The sequence below is a fragment of the Zingiber officinale genome, chromosome 2A, assembly GCF_018446385.1.
Source record: "Zingiber officinale cultivar Zhangliang chromosome 2A, Zo_v1.1, whole genome shotgun sequence".
NCBI classification, from domain to species: Eukaryota; Viridiplantae; Streptophyta; class Magnoliopsida; order Zingiberales; family Zingiberaceae; genus Zingiber; species Zingiber officinale.
This window is the reverse complement of record NC_055988.1, coordinates 18,070,352-18,090,146: the sequence shown is the minus strand read 5'-3', so window position 1 is coordinate 18,090,146 and position 19,795 is coordinate 18,070,352. Positions and strand designations below refer to the sequence as shown.

General features: G+C 42.9%; 2 non-coding genes across 2 annotated transcripts; both read right to left on the bottom strand.

Annotated features, from left to right (window-relative positions):
• Positions 1-268: 268 nt before the first annotated feature.
• TRNAR-UCG lies at positions 269-342 on the bottom strand. The gene has a single exon. It is a non-coding gene; the product is annotated as a tRNA-Arg (tRNA).
• Positions 343-18,194: 17,852 nt separating this feature from the next.
• TRNAR-UCG lies at positions 18,195-18,268 on the bottom strand. Its single transcript has one exon. It is a non-coding gene; the product is annotated as a tRNA-Arg (tRNA).
• Between the last annotated feature and the right edge of the window lie 1,527 nt (positions 18,269-19,795).

The window sequence follows — 19,795 nt, the reverse complement described above, 5'->3', positions numbered from 1 at the left end:
AAAAAAAAAAAACACCATAACTCATAATAAAATCATAAATATTTAGATAATAACTAAATACCTTTTCCACTGCTTATTGTCTTAATACTTAGATTGGGTTGTAAAAATAAAATAAATCTCAAAGTAGATTTTTAAGAGAGCTACGTAATTTAAACAATCATTTTTTTTTTTTGTTTGTTGACTGACTTGCTCTTCCATCTGTATGTCATTGGGCTTGCAACAATTGTCTATTTGGAGAATTAATAAATAGAACGATGAAAAAAACAGTCGACCACAGTGGGAGTCGAACCCACGACCTTCTGATCCGAAGTCAGACGCGCTAATCCACTGCGCTATGCGGTCATGATGTCAATTGGACTTTCATTTTATTTATATTAGTAAATTCTCAAGCGCATTTTTTATATTTCTCAAATGGCAAATTTTCTTTATTTTCAATTTAGGCTAAAGCCTGAATGGTCTAGGTTTCCGATGGTAATCGGCCTACCAATTAGGGTTGGTCGAGCCCATTTAATTGGGTTGAAGGATCAATTGAGACGGGCCGAATTGCAAGGCAAGAAGCATGACTGAATTAAATACACATCTAATTCATATTATTAGACTAATAATCCTACCGTAGGTATTTAGTCATCCAAAGGTATCGGATTTAATATTCTCTATTTCATCCTTATTTATTATATCTATGAAATTTTCAATTTTCATTCTCATCCTCATCCTCATCCTCATTGAGAATCAAATATTCATCTTCATATTAATACTCATTGAAGATAAAATATTCATCTTCATATTTATACCTATTAGAGGATCGAAAATCCTCTATACTAATAATTTTAAAATAAACACTTGCATAAAAGAATAATAAAGAAACTAAAAGAAAAAAGGTACTAAGAATTTACTTGACTACAATTAGGGAGGTTGTTAATCCAAGGAAGTTAAAGCGCACTAAAAATCTCTTTCAGGCGGAGAAGCCTCTTTATAGCAATGAACGCACAGAAAGACAAAGCTAAATAGAAAAGTAAAAGCGCACAAGTGTTGTTTGGATATTTCTGGTTGTTCTTAGCTTTTGAGAGAAGGGTTACTTATATAGTCTTGCTCGGGGCGCTTGGAAGGGTTCCAGGCGCTTAGAATGGAATAATATTTTATCCCCAACGCAACGATACGTGTCACGTCGAATTAGACTAAGTTTTGGATTCCAGGCGTCTGGAAGGGTTCCAGGCGCCTCGGACTGCTCCGGGCGCTCGAAATGGTTCTGGGCGCCCCGAAGGTGAAAGTCAACCTTTTGTTGACTTTCTCTCCGGGCCTCCAGCTTCGGCTCAGCTTGCTTCGGTCCGGATTTTCCGCTCCGACTCCGCTCGCTTGGGTGATTTCGGCCATCCGAAATAAGGTTCACCCGAACCCAACTTCCGGCCTTTTCCTCGGGCAAGCTTTCACTCCGGCTTCTCATCCCTCGGAATTATCACATGCTTCCTTCTCATCCGCCAGCATACTCTTCCACAGCCTTTTGTCCCTCGGGCAGCTGCGTCTTTTGCTCCTCGAGCAATCTTCCGCTCTAGCTTCCCGTCCCTCGGAAACACCGCATACTCCGTTCTCGTCCACCAGTGTACTCTTTCGCAACACCTTGTCCCTCAAACGCACCGAGCCCGTCGACTCTCTCCCATGCCGTCCTTCTCGCTAGCTGCATCTTTTGCTCGACGTCCTGTGCTCCTAAGTTCCTGCACACTTAGACACAGGGTTAAACACAACAGGACCTAACTTAACTTGTTTGATCACATCAAAACTACCTTGGGATACCAACAATGCCTCCGACCACCACTTCTCCCCTCACGCGTCACTCCTTTTTCCTTCTGTGTTTGGGCCACCACCACCACGAACGGAGGAGCTCGCTGCCTCCCACTACCTTCCCTGCATCAACGCCACATAGGAGCATTGCCGCCGTCTAACCCACACCGATGCATACCTTTGCCGCCTCGCCGCATCCCATCTCATCGCCTCCTCCATAGCCAAGGAGTCCGCCGCCAAGCCGCTCCCATCTCCCTCTCCACGTGTCGCAGCCCAGGTGCTGCGCGCCGTTGCCGCCTCAACGACCACAACAACCTCGTCAGCCAGCAACCCTTTCCCATCACATGCACTGCCTTCCCCTCTACTGGATAGTGTCGGCGTCAGCCAAGGAGGCACCACCTCCTCCCCTTGCGCTGACAGCTTGAACCTACACCCTCGTTGTCGACTCCGCCAGAATCCCTCTCTCACCACCCCTTCGCTGGCAATCACTACATGCTGATAACCCATGGGTCTGTTGGTTGCTACTCGGAAAACCTAATGGTTCCACTGTACAAAAATTTTGTACAAAGGTCTGAACCTTTTTCCTAGCTACCATGTGTTATTTTAAATTAAACTTGGATCGCCTGCGGAACTTAACACGTTTGATCCAAATTTAATCTATTTGTTCTTTTAGGTTTTGACTTGGATCTCTTGCGGAACTTAACATGTTCGATCCAAATCACCTAGGTTATTAATTCTATTAAATATTAATTTCCAAAATTGGTTTCCAGTACTGACGTGGCGAGGCACATGACCTTCTTGGATATGGGAGCAACCACCACCGACTAGACAAAATCTTTTAAGGAAAACTAATATTTAATTTCCTAAAATAACTTTAGGTCAACCGAAAAGAACAATCAAATCACAAGGAAAAGAAAAACAAAAGAATATTACATCGAAAACAAATTCGAAACACTAAAATCGTATGCCTCTTGTATTTGGTATTATTTCAAAAATAACTAGTATGATGCAGAAAGGAAAAATACTAGTTATACCTTCTAGAAAGACCTCTTGATCTTCTACCGTATTCCTCTTCTAACCTCGGACGTTGTGTGGGCAACGATCTTCCAAGATGAGGACCACCAAAACACCTTCTTCTCCTCCTTGCTAGGTTCGGCCAAATCAAAAGCTTCACCAAGGATAAAGAAAAACACCAACCAAACTCCAAGGGATGAAAGCTTTCTCTCCTCCTTCTTCTTCTTCTCCAAGTAGTATCCGGCCACCACAAGAGTGTTGGTTGCTACTCGGAAAACCTAGAGGTTCCACTGTACAAAAATTTTGTACAAAGGTCTGAACCTTTTCCTAGCTACCATGTGTTCTTTTAAATTAAATTTTGGATCGCCTGCGGAACTTAACACGTTTGATCCAAAACTTAATCTATTCGTTCTTTTAGGTTTTGACTTGGGTCTCCTGCGGAACTTAACACGTTCGACCCAAATCACCTTAAGTTATTAATTCCATTAAATATTAATTTCCATAATTGGTTCCCAGTACTGACGTGGCGAGGCACATGGCCTTCTTGGATATGGGAGCAACCACCACCGACTAGACAAAACCTTTTATAGAAAGCTAATATTTAATTTCCTAAAATAACTTTAGGTTAACCAAAGAGAACAATCAAATCACAAGGAAAAGAAAATACAAAAGAACACAACATCGAAAAACATATTCAAAATTCTATAACGTAAGCCTCTTGTATTTGGTATTATTTCCATAAATAACTAGCATGATGCGGAAATAAAAATTACTAGTTATACCTTGTAGAAAAACCTCTTGATCTTCTACCGTATTCCTCTTCTAACCTCGGACGTTGTGTGGGCAACGATCTACTGAGATGAGAAACCACCAACCACCTTCTTCTCCTCCAAGCAAGGTTCGGCCACAAAGGAAAAGCTTTACCAAGGAGAAAAACCAAAATACTAACCAAGCTCCAAGAGATGCTAACTTTCTCTCCTTCTTCTTCTTCTTCTCCAAGTAGTATCCGGCCACCACAAGAGCTCCAAGGAAGGGAGAAAGGTTCGGCCACCACAAGAGGAAGAGAGGGAGAGGATGGCCGGCCACACCAAGGAACAAAAGAAGGAGAGAAAATAATAGAGGTTATTCTCATGAAGGCACCCTCACCCCTTCTTTTATATTCCTTGGCCTAGGCAAATTAGGAAATTTAATTACAATAAAATTTCCTCAATTTCCTTGACATGATTTAATTTAGAAAAATAAAACAAAATTTCCAAATTAAACTTCAATGGCCGGCCACATCATTGGAGAGCAAATTGGACAAGTTTTAATCAACAATTAAAACTTCCTAATTTGTTTTCGGAAATTTTAAAAATAAAATTTCTCTTTAAAAATCTCTTCATGGTTGATAAAAGGAAATTTCTATAATTTTAATTTTATCAACATGTGGATAATTTTTAAAGAGAAAATAAAATAACTCTCCAATCTACAAATAAGGAAAGAGATCTAATCTCTTTCTTTAATCTTTTGTAGATCTTTTACAAGAGAGATATTTTAATTTTAATTCTCTTTAATAAATTATTTCTTCCACATAATAAAAACTAAAATTAAAATCCCTTTTAAATTTAATTTAGCCGGCCCCCACTAGCTTGGGTTCAAGCTAGGGCCGACCACCCAATTTTATACCTAGGCCGGCCCTAGCTTGGTTCCCAAGCTAGCTTGGCCGGCCCCTATTGGGTGAGTATAGAAGGTGGGTATAGGTGGGTATAGAACTCTATATATAAGAGGCTATGATAGGGACCGAGAGGAGGAATTGGTTTTGGTCTCCTGATAAAATTAAGCATCCCGTGTTCGCCCCGAACACACAACTTAATTTTATCAATGATAATTCATTCCACTAGAGAACTATCATTGAACTACCGCACCAATCCCAAATTACATTTTTGGGCTCCTTCTTATTATGAGTGTGTTAGTCTCCCTGTGTTTAAGATATCGAATGTCCACTAATTAAGTGAGTTACTGACAACTCATTTAATTAATATCTAAGTCCAAGAGTAGTACCACTCAATCTTATCGTCATGTCGAACTAAGTCCAGCTGCAGGGTTTAACATGACAATCCTTATGAGCTCCTCTTGGGGACATTATCAACCTAGTATCTCTAGGACACAGTTTCCTTCTATAATCAACAACACACACTATAAGTGATACCATTTCCCAACTTATCGGGTTTATTGATTCATCGAACTAAATCTCACCCATTGATAAATTAAAGAAATAAATATCAAATATATGTGCTTGTTATTATATTAGGATTAAGAGCACACACTTCCATAATAACTGAGGTCTTTGTTCCTTTATAAAGTCAGTATAAAAGGAACGACCTCAAATGGTCCTACTCAATACACTCTGAGTGTACTAGTGTAATTATACAGCCAAGATAAACTGATACCTAATTACACTACGACCTTCCAATGGTTTGTTCCTTTCCATTATGGTCGTGAGTTACTGTTTATAATTTATAAGATACTGATAACATGATCCTCTGTGTGTGGCACCACACACCATGTTATCTACAATATAAATTAATTGAACAACTACATTTATCATAAATGTAGACATTTGACCAATGTGATTCTTATTTCTTGATAAATGTTCATACCAAAAGCTAGGCTTTTAGTATACACTCTAACAAAGAGCTCCAAGCAAGAGAGGGTTTCAGCCACCACAAAGAGGAAGAGATGGAGAGAGGATGGCCGACCACAACACCAAGGAAAAGAGGGAGAGAATAATAGAGGTTGTGTCTCATGAAGGCACCCCCAACCCCCTCTTTTATATTCCTTAGCTTTGGTAAATAAGGAAATTTAATTACAATAAAATTTCCTTAATTTTCTTTGACAATAATTAATTAAGAAAAATTAAATAAAATTTCCTAATCAATTTATCATGGCCGGCCACATCAACAAGATCAAACAAGACAATTTCAATCAACAATTAAAATTCCTTATTTGTCTTTGGAAATTTAAAAAAAATAAAATTTCCTTTTAAAATCCCTTCATGGTTGATAAAAGAAATTTCTATAATTTTAATTTTCAACATGTGAATAATTTTCAAAGAGAAAAAATAAAATATCTTTCCTATCTACAAATAAGGAAAGAGATCTAATCTCTTTTCTTAATCTTTTATAGAAAAGATATTTTAATTTTAATTCTCTTCAATAAATTATATCTTCCACATAAGAAAAATTTAAATTTAAAATTCTTTTAAATTTAATGGGGGTCGGCCACCTAAGCTTGGGTTCAAGCTAGGGCTGGCCACCCATGAACCAAGGCTTGGCCGACCCTAGCTTGAACCACAAGCTAGCTTGGCCGACCCCCTTATCATGGGTATGAAGGTGGGTATAGTACTCTATAAATAAGAGGCTACGATAGGGACCGAGAGGAGGAATTGGTTTTGGTCTCTCGATAAAATTAAGCATCCCGTGTTCGCCCCGAACACACAACTTAATTTTATCAATAATAATTCATTCCACTAGAGAACTATTATTGAACTACCGCACCAATCCCAAATTATATTTTTTGGGCTCCTTCTTATTATGAGTGTGTTAGTCTCCCTGTGTTTAAGATGTTGAATGTCCGCTAATTAAGTGAGTTACTGACAACTCATTTAATTAATATCTTAATCCAAGAATAGTACCACTCAACCTTATCGTCATGTCGGACTAAGTCCACCTGCAGGGTTTAACATGACAATCTTTATGAGCTCATCTTGGGGACATTATCAACCTAGATTACTAGGACACAGTTTCCTTCTATAATCAACAACACACACTATAAGTGATATCATTTCCCAACTTATCGAGCTTATTGATTCATCAAACTAAATCTCACCCATTGATAAATTAAAGAAATAAATATCAAATATATGTGCTTGTTATTATATTAGGATTAAGAGCACACACTTCCATAATAACTGAGGTATTTGTTTCTTTATAAAGTCAGTATAAAAGAAACAACCTCAAATGATCCTACTCAATACACTCTAAGTGTACTAGTGTAATTATATAGTTAAGATAAACTAATTCCTAATTATACTACGACCTTTCAATGGTTTGTTCCTTTCCATTTTGGTCGTGAGCTACTGTTTATAATTTATAAGGTACTGATAACATCCTCTTCTGTATGTGGCACCACATACTATGTTATCTACAATATAAATTAATTGAACAACTACAATTAAATGTAGACAATTTGACCAAATGTGATTCTTTATTCAAAATAAATGTTTACAAAAGCTTAGACTTTCAGTATACACTCTAACAGGGTCAGCATTCCACGTGTCGACTTCACCCCCATTTCAACATCCACAGTCGACTAACCGTTGCACTGATGCCCTCCAGGAATCACTGCCTTTGGACAATCGCCCTCGCTGATCATGCTACCAGCCTCACGACCACTGTCGTCTTCTAAGCCACTTCTGCCCATTGCTATCACCTTCTGGTTCTATGTTGTCTATTCTGTTTCGGCTTGCATGTCGTTATCATATCTCGCCCTGCGTGTCGACGTCATATCTCGACTTTCGTGCCATTCTTGTACCTCATCCTGCGTGCCACTAGTATCTCTCGGCCTACGCATCACTAATAATCTCCCGGCCTGTGTGCCGCTACTATCTCTCAGCCTGCATGTTGTCTTTCAGATCCAGGTCGCATTCAGCTCCACGTTGCCAGACCCAGCTCCACATCCGGCTCCCGGTCATTTGCTCTTCCGGGTCACGACAACTCGAGTAGTGCCCCGATCAACTCACTGATCCACTCGAGGGTGCCCCTTGAGCTAGGGTACATTCTTCATTTATATTCTATACGCATTTCATTACATTATGTTTTATTCTGTTACTTATATACTCGTTGGATCTACTTCGAGTATTAGGGTACTAGGGACCGGAGCGACTCGGTCGCTGGCCGCAAGTAACGTTGACCAGAGGACTTCTGACAACTTGGTCAATATATAAGTCATCTCAGCATACCCTCCTCTGGGACGTCGTGATTCGGTCAACATTCCATCCACCTGACCCGGCGGTCTGTCTAACTCAGATTCTGGACAGGATCAATTTGGCACCGTCTGTAAGAATCTGTAAGAGAATAGGTTGCTAAACACGCAAACACGTAGTGGAAAAACCTATTTCCTCCAGAAGATCCATGCGAAGGGAAACAAAACTTATACTAAGTTAGATCTAAAGAGAATGAGATTATACTTTTATAGCGTGCACTCTATCTCCTGACTGCTCGGATCTCAGCACGATTAAAGCGTCCGTGTCTCTTTCGGTATCCACACGAACAAGTACTCCTCCGTTTGTCTTACAAACTCTCAAATATGGAGAAGAAAAATCACATATGGTTGTGCTAGCAACCAAGAGTGATTTCGGCCAAGGGAGGAAGAAGAAGAGAAAAGAGAAAGAAGAAGTGAGGAAAAATAAAAGAAAAATGGTTTAAGTATTTTCATCTAATGAAAAATACTTAATGCTCATTAATCCCATTAATAAGCCTTAATTAGTATTCACTCTTCATTAAGGACCATTTTGAAAACTCCTCCTTTCATATTCAATTTCGAAAATTGAATATTGTGATTCATTGAATTTCGAAAATTCAATGAATACTCTCTTATTTCATATTCACTTGAGTCTAACTCAAGTTTAGCTCACTTGAGTCTAACACAAGTCTAATTCACTCGAGTCTAACTCAAGTCTAATTCAATCGAGTCTTACTCAATTAATTCTCATGCAATTCAAATTCAATGAATCACTATTTCATTAATTTGAATTGACTTCCTCAAGTCTAGTTTGAATTGGACTTGATCCAATAATTAGATCCAATTGAGTCTAACTTAATAAGTCCAATTCAGATTAGACTTAATCCAATTATTCATCATATAAATACATCTCCAAGTCTACTTATTCTTTTTGTGTGACCCAATATGTTCTTGTAACATTGAAAATGCACCCAAATCAATATTTAGATACATAAGCAATAAGTGGCATCTAGCAAGGCATCATTGCTACCCAAGTGACGAGAAAGTCGAGATCCGACCTAACCTTTCCGTGACTATTATCTTGTATAACTTGGTCCCTCTATCCTTGATATCTAGATTGATCAATGAGGCATAGACCGTGTCATCCTCTTATCAATCTTTGTGTTTCTTGATCTCTAAGTAGACACACTCAATCAAATGAGCTCAATATCTCATATTGACTCATTTGAGCATGACCATGTTTTCTTTGTGTCCTACTAATCAAGGGGCTCACAGATATTGTTTCCGTCATATGGAAGAGATAGATCACATCTACATCACTCACATCCCTCCGCATAATTCATTGCATATCCAGTGATCGACTTTATTGTCCACCTTGTTACATGTGACGTTTGCCGATACCAAAGTATACAACCCCTTATGTAGGGAACCGTAGTGACTTCAGGTCTAAGGACTATTCATACCAATAGTCACATGAGAATGTTTATGACACTCATATAACGATCCATGAAACATTCTCATGGTGGATCATGCAGTATATATTCTCTAATATATATCCATGTGTCAACTTGATATCTCATATCCATGACTTGTGAGATCAAGTCATCCGTTGACCTACATGCTAGTCTCAATGCATTAATATTGTCCTTGTATATTAATGCTTGACTAGGAATAGTTAAGAGTAGTGTTTGTTAGGATCGATGGTCGCGACTAGAGAGGGGGGGTGTGAATAGCCGCCCCAAATTCTTCGCGTTTCTTCCTACGATTAGGGTTAGCGCAGCGGAAATGAAACCGTAGAAACGAAAAGGAAGAAGACAAACCTCAAACTCGATGGATGTAACGAGGTTCGGAGGTGATACTCCTACTCCTCGGCGTGTCTGTAAGGTGGACGAGCCCTATCAATCCGTCGGTGGATGAGTCCCCAGAGAACCGGCTAATAAATACTCCTTGTGGGTGGAGAAACCTTGCCACAATAGCTTGAAACAGCAATATGGAAATACAAAGAAGAGCAAGAACAAAATACACAATGAATGTACAAATACTCGCTTGCCTTCTCGTCGACTGAAGTCCCAGATGAAGCACCAACTTCACGGACGAATGCCAACAAGCAACTCAGTCGAAGAAGCTCACACGAAGCTTCGGAGCTCAGCAAAGCTCAAGAGCACAGCTTTCAGAAGAACAGCAGCTCAGTTTAGAGGAGGAAGAAGAAGGAAGAAGTTGTCCCTCTGTAGAAACCCTCAGCCTCTTTTATACCTGCATCCACCTGCGAAGAAGAAGCCAGAAGACAGCAGACCGTTGGTGACAACGGATAGTTCCGGACCGATCAGCTCCTGATCGGTCCAGCAAGTCCCCGATCGGTCTTGGGGACCGATCGAGCTAAGCCCGATCAGGCTATGTCCTCTCGGTCCGAACCCTGATCGGTCACGGGGACCGATCAGCATGCATGTCCCTTCCTTTTCTCCCGAACTTCTTGCCTTCGATCGTTGTTTGACCGATCCGCCTACGGTTCTGTGGCTTCGTTGCTTATTCTTGATCGGTCACCAGACCGATCCAGATACCCAATGTATCACTGGATCGATCCACTGATTGATCCAAAGCTTGGTTTTTGTCCAAACCAAGTCCCAAGCCTTCCAAACCAACATCCGGTCAACCTTGACCTGTTGGTACATCATGCTTAGCATCCGGTCACTCCCTTGACCTGCTAAGACTCCCCACCAAGTGTCCGGTCAATCCCTTTGACCCACTTGGACTTTTCTCTTCGTGCCAAGTATCCGGTCACTCCCTTGACCTTCTTGACCTTCACAACACCAGATGTCCGATCAGCCTTGATCCATCTGGATTTTTCCTTGCCCGGCTTCACTCACCAGGACTTCCCAACTGCCTGGCTTCACTCACCAGGACTTTCACCAACTGCCTGGCTTCACTCACCAGGACTTTCACTTTCACCTAGCTTCACTCACTAGGATTTTCACCTGGCTTCACTCACCAGGATTTCCCGACTGCCTAACATCCCAGTTAGGACTTCCCAGTCAAGTATCTGGTCAACCTTGACCTACTTGACTCTTCTTCATCCAACCTGATCAGTATCTCTCCGCATGGACAACTGCACCTGCATTGTCCATGTCTACATGTCTTTCTGTATTGTCAAACATCGAAACCATGACCAAGGTTTACGCTTGGTCAACTAGGTCAACCTTGACCTACTGGAAATTGCACCAACAGTGTTCTCTACAATATCTCACTATCAATTCAACCAATCGATATATTGTAGATAAGAACCTACTACCCAAGGACATTATTATACTTATTCAATTGGCATTGAACTGGAATAAATATAATAATCAACTTTACCTTTTATTAATAATGATATATGATACAAATGAATCCTTTACAATCATCTCATAATTGATAATAGGGCTAATACTAACAAAATCTTCTCTACCTATTCTAGAACATGGATATGGACGACGTCGAGAGGCTCTCTGCGATTATCATAGTCCCGAAGGATCCTGACGAACATATTATCTTCTACACTCACTCCACGGGTATTTGGGAGTCGAGGAATTGACTTGGAGCTTCAGTTGATCGACAGGTTAGTTTTTCTATTATATTTTTTCCCTGACTCCACGGGTATTCGGGAGTCGAGGGATCGAGACAGATCCTTAGCCGATTGGCATGACTCCTCGATTAGGTACGTTACGGGCTCTGCTCCCTTTTTATGGTCACAAGATATGCTATAGCTCCCTGATAAGAGAGTAAGATCCTAGTTCCTTGATCAAACACTAGGGATTTAGATCTTTGATCGAGCACTAGAGGTCTAGCTCCCCGATCAGACATTAGAGGCACAACTTTCCGATCAGACACTAGGGACACAACTTCCCGATCAATGACTCGTAGTACAGTTTCCTGATCAAGACCTAGGGGCCTCACTCTTTGATTACATGCTAGGGGCCTTACTCTCCGATCAGGGACTAGGGGCCCAGCTCCCCGATTAGGTGTGTTATAGGCTCTGCATCCTTCACCATGGGGCTCTGCATTCTCTTACTATTATAGGCTATGCACCCTTCACCATGGGGCTCTGCATCCTCCTACTGTTATAGGCTCTACACCCTTCACCATGTCGCTCCGCATCCTCTTACTGCTATAAGATCTGCACCCTTCACCATGGGACTCTACATCCTCCTACTGCTATAGGCTCTGCACCCTTCACTGTGGGGCTCTGCATCCTCCTATTGCTATAGGCTCTGCACCGTTCACCATGGGGCTCTGCATCCTCTTACTGCTATAGACTTTGCACCGTTCACCATGAGGCTCTGTATCCTCCTACTGCTATAGGCTCTGCACCCATTACCATGAGGCTCTGCATCCTCTTATGTCTACAGGCTCTGCTCCCTTCACCCACGGTGCTCTGCTTCCTTCTATTGTTACGAACTCTGTTCTCTTATATTGCTATGGGTTTCACTCCCTTTGACGGTCAGGGCTCAGATTATTCTCTCCCTGACTTCGCGGACATTTGGGAGTCAAGGGATCGACACTATTTCTCTCCCTAACTTCACGGGCATTTGGGAGTCGAGGGATCAAGTTAGATCCTTAACCGGTTGACACCACTTCACGATCAGGTATGATAAAGGCTCTGCCCCTTCATATTGCTACGGACTCTGCTTCTATGGACTTCAGGGTTTATCCTCCCCCGTTCGGGGTCAAGATATCGCCACCGATCTCAGACCTGACTATCACCACTGGTCTCAGACGAAAGTATCACCACTGGTCTCAGATCGGAGTATCACTGACGACCTCTCGGTCGGGTTCTAGACTCTCGCCCCAGCGCGAGTTATAAACGAGCATGCTCTCACGACCAATGACCTCCCGATCGGGCTCCAGATTCTCACCCTAGTGCGAGTTATAAGCGAGCATGCTCTCACAACCAACGACCTCCTGATCGGGCTCCAGACTCTCGCCCCAGCGCGAGTTATAAGTGAACATGCTCTCACGCCCAATGACCTCTCAGTTGGGACTCCAGACTCTCACCCTAGCGCGAGTTATAAGTAAGCATGCTCTCACGACCAACGATCTCTCAGTCGAGATTCCAGACTCTCGCCCTAGCATGAGTTATAAGTGAGCATGCTCTCACTCCCAACGACCTCTTGGTCGGCATTCTAGATTCTCGCCCCAACACGAGTTATAAGCGAGCATACACTCGCGACCAATGACCTCTCGGTCGACTCTCCAGACTCTCGTCCCAATGCGAATTATAAGCATGCGTCGCACACGCGCACATCGACGAACAAGTCAAGTTTCCTCCCTGGCCGAGTACTCTTCTCACTTACCGATTGGTCAACACTTGCCACTCAGTCAGCACTCGTCCCACTCACCGCTAGGCTCACGGGCTTAGTGCCCACTCGGCTCATAGGCTTCACGCCCACTCGGATCTCTAGCTTTGCCTCCTCTTGCATTCGCCTTCGATGGGTTTCACGCTCGCTTGGTGCATCAATGTTATGCTTTTTAATCTCTCGGGATCCGCTGCCCCTTGGCTCACTAGCTCTGCACTTGCTTAGCTTAAGGGCTCTACTCTCGTTCGCCTTCGATCTCATGGGCTCCACACCCGCTCCGTTTATAGGATTCGCTCCCGCTCAGCTCACAGGTTTCGCTCTCATTCTCCATCGAGCTCTAGTTTCTGCTTGGCATTGCCTCTATTTCCCAGTTGATATTTTTCGATCGCTCGGTCGACATTTTCTCGGTCGCACGCTCGACACCACTCGCCTATCGTCTTACCACCCTCTCAGTGTTCTCCCAATTGCTTGGTCGGTATTTTTTCAGTCGCAAACTCGACATCGCTCGCCCATTGTCTTTCCATCATCTCGGCGTTCTCCCAATTGCTCGGTCAACATTATCTCAATCGCTTGTTTGGAATTTTTTGGGTCACTCGGTCGGCATCTTCGTAGCAGCTCGATCAGTATCGTTTGGTCGTTTGCTTTACCGCTCATTGGTACCACTCGGTCACTCGCCCAGCATTCTCTTGGACGCTTGATCGACTTTCTCTCAGATTCCCGGTCGGTATTCTTTTGGTGATCCGGTTAGTATCTTCATATCTGCCCGATTAGTATCGCCTGGCTGTTCGCTCGGCTACTCACTTTATTCCGGTCGGCCTATAGCTCAATGTTTCTCTCGGTTGCACACTTAACATCGCTCGTCCATTGTCTTTCCACCCGCTCGGTCACGATTTACTAACGCTTGGTCGATATTTTCTCGGTCGCGAGCTTGACACCGCTCACCCAACATTTTTCCACCCGTTCGGCATGCTCCCGATTGCTTGGTCGGCATTCTCTTGGTCGCCCGCTCAGTAGTCGCCCTATCGCCCACTCGGCATTCGCTCAATCGCCTGCTTGACACTCGCTTGACATTGTTTTTTGCCGCTCGATTGACACCCATTTTACATCTTGGTTAGCGTTCGCATAATCGCCCGATTGCTTTGTTTAGCATCACCCTACTGTCTACTTGGCATCCGCTTAGCAACACTCGGTCGTTCACTTTGTCCTGTTTGGCCGCAGGTTCAGCATTCTTCCAGTCATTGGTTAGCATTATATTGGTAGCTCGCTTGACATCGACCTGGTCATTTGCTTTGCCTCATTTGACATTATTCGGTCGGTCGATCGCGATTTACTGTCACTCGATCGACATTTTCTCGGTCGCGTGCTTGGCACCGCTCGTCCATCGTCTTCCCACCTGCTCGTCATTTTCCCTATTGCCCGGTCAGTATTTTTTCGGTCGCCTGGATGCATTCTATGGTCACCCAGTTGACATTTTTCGATCGCCTGGTCTTGGTTTATTGTCACTCATGCGCTCGGCTTTGCTCACCTATCCTCTTTCCACCCGCTCTGCATTACCTCAGTCACCCTCTCGGCATTTTTTCGATCACTCGGTCAACATCTTCAGAGCCGCCCGATCAGTATCGTCTGACCATCTGCTCGGTTACTCGCTTGCATTGCTCTACCCCGCATTAGCTGCTCGGTTGACACATGTTTTACTTCTTGCTTGACATTTACATAATCGCCCGATTGCTCTGCTCAACAATGCCCGACCGTCTTCTTGACATCGTTTGGCCTCCCTCGGCATTTGACTGATCGCTTACTTGGCATACGCTTTTATTCCTTACATCGCCCAGCTCAACACTCCTTACCTCGCTCAGCTTAGCACCCCTTTATTCGATCGATCGCCCTGTAAGCATTCGCTTGGTCGCCTGCTCGATTTTTCATTCCCTGTTCAGCTCGGCATAGCTACTTGTTCGATGTTATACGACAAGAGTAGCAATCTGACTTTGCATTCAGGAGGGATTTTGCTTTACGATAGGCTTGGTCTAGTCAGTCGGACTTGCGCCTCCTTTGACTAGAATTGAAGGGGATGCTTGTGATACAGAGATGTCTTATAGGGCCTAAAGGGAATTAGGGGATGGATGAGGGGCATTTTGGTCAAATGCTAGCTAGGGATTAAAGGGGATACTGTTCATGCGCAAAAGGGGGGTTGCTTCGTGGGTTTTTTCTTTTGCACCACTGCCAGGGAGCTCACGCTCCTCTCCTCGCCGACATTGGCCGCACCCCTCCTCTTCTCTTCTTTCCCTCTCCGCTCGCCGGTAGACGCCTCCGGCCACCACTTCTCCCCTCACGCACCGCACCTTTTTCCTTATGCGTTTGGGCCGCAACCACCACGAACGGAGGAGGGATGGAGTTCCTTATTCGTGCTTCTCTTCACCCCAGCACCACAAGAAGAGACTCCTCAGTTGCCTCGCCGCCTCCTACTACCTTCTTCGCATTGACGTCGCATAGGAGCATCGCCGCCGTCTAACCCACGCCAACGCATACCTCTATCGCCTTGCCGCCTCCCATCTCATCACCTCCTCCTCAGCCAAGGAGGCCGTCGCCGAGCCGCTCCTCATCTCCCTCTCCACGCGCCGCAACCCAGGTGTCATGCGACGTTGCCGCCTCAGCGGCCACAGCAACCTCATCGACCAACAACCCTTTCCCATCACGCGCAGTGCCTTGCCCTCTACTGGACAACGCCGACGTCAGCCAAGGAGGCACCGTCTCCTCTCCTTGCGCTGACAGCTTGGACCTACACCCTCATTGCCGACTCCACCGGAATCCCTCTCTCTCCACCCCCTCACCAGCAGCCGTTACAAGCTGATAACCCACGGGTCAGCATTCCACGTGCTGACTCCGCCCCTGTTTCAGCATCCAAAGCCGGCTAACCATTGCGCCGATGCCCTCCAGCAGTCACTGCCTTTGGACAACCACCCTCGCTGATCATGCTACCAGCCTCACAACCACTGTTGTCGTCTTCTAAGCCACTTCCAGCCATGGCTATCACCTTCTAGTTCTGTGTTGTCTATTCTGTTTCAGCTTGAATGCTATTATCATATCTCGACCTACATGTCGACGTCATATCTCGACTTTCGTGCCATTCTTATACCTCGGTCTACGTGCCACTAAGTATCTCCCGGCCTGCACACCGCTATTATCTCTTGGCATGTGTGCTGCTACTATCTCCTGGCTTGCATGTTGTCTTCCGGATCCATGTTGCATTCGGCTCCACGCCGCCAGACCCAGCTCCACATCCGGCTCCCGATCATCTGCTCTTTCGGGTCATGACAACTCGAGCAACATCCCGATCAGCTCATCGATCCACCTGAGAGCACCCCTGGGCCAAGGTACGTTCTTCGTTCATATTTTATACGTATTTTATTATTTTATGTCTTAGTCTGTTACTTATATACTCGTTGGATCTGCCTCGAGCATCGGGGTACCAGGGACCAGAGCGACCCGGTCGTTAGCTATAGGTAATGTTGACTAGAGGACTTCTGACGACTTGATCAACATATAAGCATCTCAGCATACCCCCCTCCAGGACGTCGCGATTCGATCAACATTCCATCCACCTCATCCGACGGTTCGTCTGACTCAGATTTCCAACAGGATCAATCGACTATTAGGATAAATTTAAAGGTGCAAACTACGTGCCACTTCATAATAAACATCCCAAGGTTATCTTCCACCAAAAGAAATTAATCCACAGTGTACCATAATTAATAATTGACTAGTGAGTACATAATTAACCATGAAAGCACTTTGCTATTATATGCTCGGGGCAACACCTATTATATTTTTTAAAAAATAATTAATCAGATTAGGTAACGTTGAATCTGAGGCGACTGACTTGGTCCCATGGAAGTTTCCCATTAGCCGTCAGAGTAAATTGGGAAGTGCTTATAGCGAGTGGCCCAGAAGCCCAACGTCCCTTGGTTGTGAGTCTCATTTAGAGAAAAAATTCTTACAAATACACCATAATTAAAAATCAAACCGTAAATATTTAAATAATAACTAAACACCCTTCTACTATACTATAACCCTGGAAGTAACACCTATTATTTCAAAAAATGATTAATCAGACTAGGTAACGTCGAGCTTGGGGTGACCAATCCTGCCCCACGAAAGTTTCCCACCGGCCACCAGGGTAAATCGGGAAGCGCTTGCAACGGGCAGTCCAAGAGCCCAACATCCTTTAGTTGCGTGTCCGATTTGAAGGAAAAATTTCTATAAATTCGCAATAGTTGAGATTCGAATCACAGGAACCTGAGTGATAATCTAGATGCTCTGCTGTTGCATCATAACCCCGACACCTACTGTTTCAAAAAAAAAAATGATAATCCCAGTTAGTCTCATTAACTATCCCTGGGGGTGACCGGCCCGGCCCCATGAAAGTTTCTCACCGACCACCAGGGTAAATCGGGAAGCGCGCGCGACAGTCAACCCAGACGCCCAGCATCATTTGATTGCGCTCCTCATTTGGAGGAAAATTCCTACAAATACGCCGTAGCTAGAATCGAATCGCGAGTACTTGAGTGACAGTCTGAATGTCCTACCGTGACACTATACCTCGGGGACATGCACCTATTGTTTCAAGTGGCATAAAGGCGATTCACACCTGCACCTATTGTTTCAAGTGGCATAAAGGCGATTCACACCTGCACCTATTGTTTCAAGTACTTAGATTGTGTTGTAAAAATAAAATAAATCTCAAAGTAGATTTTTAAGAGAGCTATGTAATTTAAACAATCATTTTTTTTTTGGCATTTAAAAAAAATCCAAATTAAAAGCAAATTTATGATGGTGCATAACGAGTGGATTTGTGAGGTACGGATATGATTCCAAATTCTATTATATTATTTTTTGTTTTTAAAAACAACTTAAATTAGACCAATAAGACCTAAGTATTTTACGCAAATGTATTTTATATATATCTGTAAAATTTTTGTGTTGACTGACCTTTCTCTTCCATCTGTATGTCATTGGACTTGCAACAATTGTCTATTTGGAGAATTAATAAATAAACAGAACGATGAAAAAAACAATCGACCACAGTGGGAGTCGAACCCACGACCTTCTGATCCGAAGTCAGACGCGCTAATCCACTGCGCTTTGCGGTCCCGATGTCAATTGGACTTTCATTTTATTTATAATGGTAAATGATCAGGCGCATTTTTTATATTTCTCAAATGGCAAATTTTCTTTATTTTCAATTTAGGCAAAAGCCTGAATGGGTTAGGTTTCCGATGGTAATCGAACTACCAATTAGGGTTGGTGGAGCCCACCTTAATTGGGTTGAAGGATCAATCCAGACGGGCCGAATTGCAAGGCAAGAAGCGTGCCTGAATTAAATACACATCTAATTAATATTATTAAACTAATAATCCTACCGTAGGTATTTAGTCATCAAAAGGATCGGATTTATATTCTCTGTTCCAATCCTTATTTATTATATCTATTTTCATCTCCATTTCCATCCGCATCCCATCAGATCAGATTTTAGATTTTCAATCATCCTCATCCCCCATTGAGAATCGAATATTCATCTTCATATTAATACCCATTGAGGATAGAATATTGATCTTCACACTTATACCCATTAGAAGATTAAAAATCATGTATACTAATAATTTTAAAATAAATACTTGTATAAAAGAATAATAAAGAAACTAAAAGAAAAGTGACATCAAGAATTTACTTAGTTACAATCGGGAAGGTTGTTAATCCAAGGAAGTTAAAGCGTACTAAAAATTTCCTTCAGGCGGAGAAACCTCTTTACAGCAATAAACACACAAAAAGACAAAGCTAAACAGAAAAGTAAAAGTGCACAAGTGTTGTTTGGATATTTCTGATTGTTCTTAGTTTCTGGGAGCAGGGCTGCTTATATATGTTGGATCGGAAGAGTGCGATAGAGGGGGGGGGGGGTGAATATCGCACTTTTAAAAATTGTTCTTTTTATATTTTAAGGACGATCAGAATATACAGCGGAAATTAAAATACTCAGTTCGGTTACTTGATTTGAAGCCTAGGTCGATTCCTACTTCAAGGCCCGCGATCCTTTACCGCACCGATCAACAATCTACTAAAACCCTTCTTTTCGAAAACCTTGGAAAGAAGTAGTGCGTACAATATGCAAGATAGTAGCACCCTACTATCCTGTAAGAGTTTAAGTACAATGCAAGATTAAATAAATATACCGACAATAATAAAAGATGAAGTTTGGTCGACACTTCTGGATGGAGCAGCTTGCGAGTTGTACAACAGTAGCACGATCAGCAGAATCTTGTATAGTGATTAATTTCGAACCAAACAGCATTGCTCAACCTCGGACCTCGAGCTCTCATTTATAAGAATCGTTGATGTTCAATCAACCGATCCCTGGGTTCGGTTGACCGAACCCACTCCCTTCCTTCTTCGCTAAGATCTTGTAACACCCGTAAATTTCGTTTATTTTTACAAAGCGCAAAAAGAAATAGAAAAGAAAAGAAATAAAAATATATGCATAAATGACCTGGGCAAGGATTTGAACTTGAGACCTCTTGCTTGAAATTTGTTTAAGTAGCTATTAGGTGGTGGTAAAGCATCACATGAGTAATATGAAACAATTCCTTATATGTGGATTATCTGCGAAGAGACGCTCCAATTTC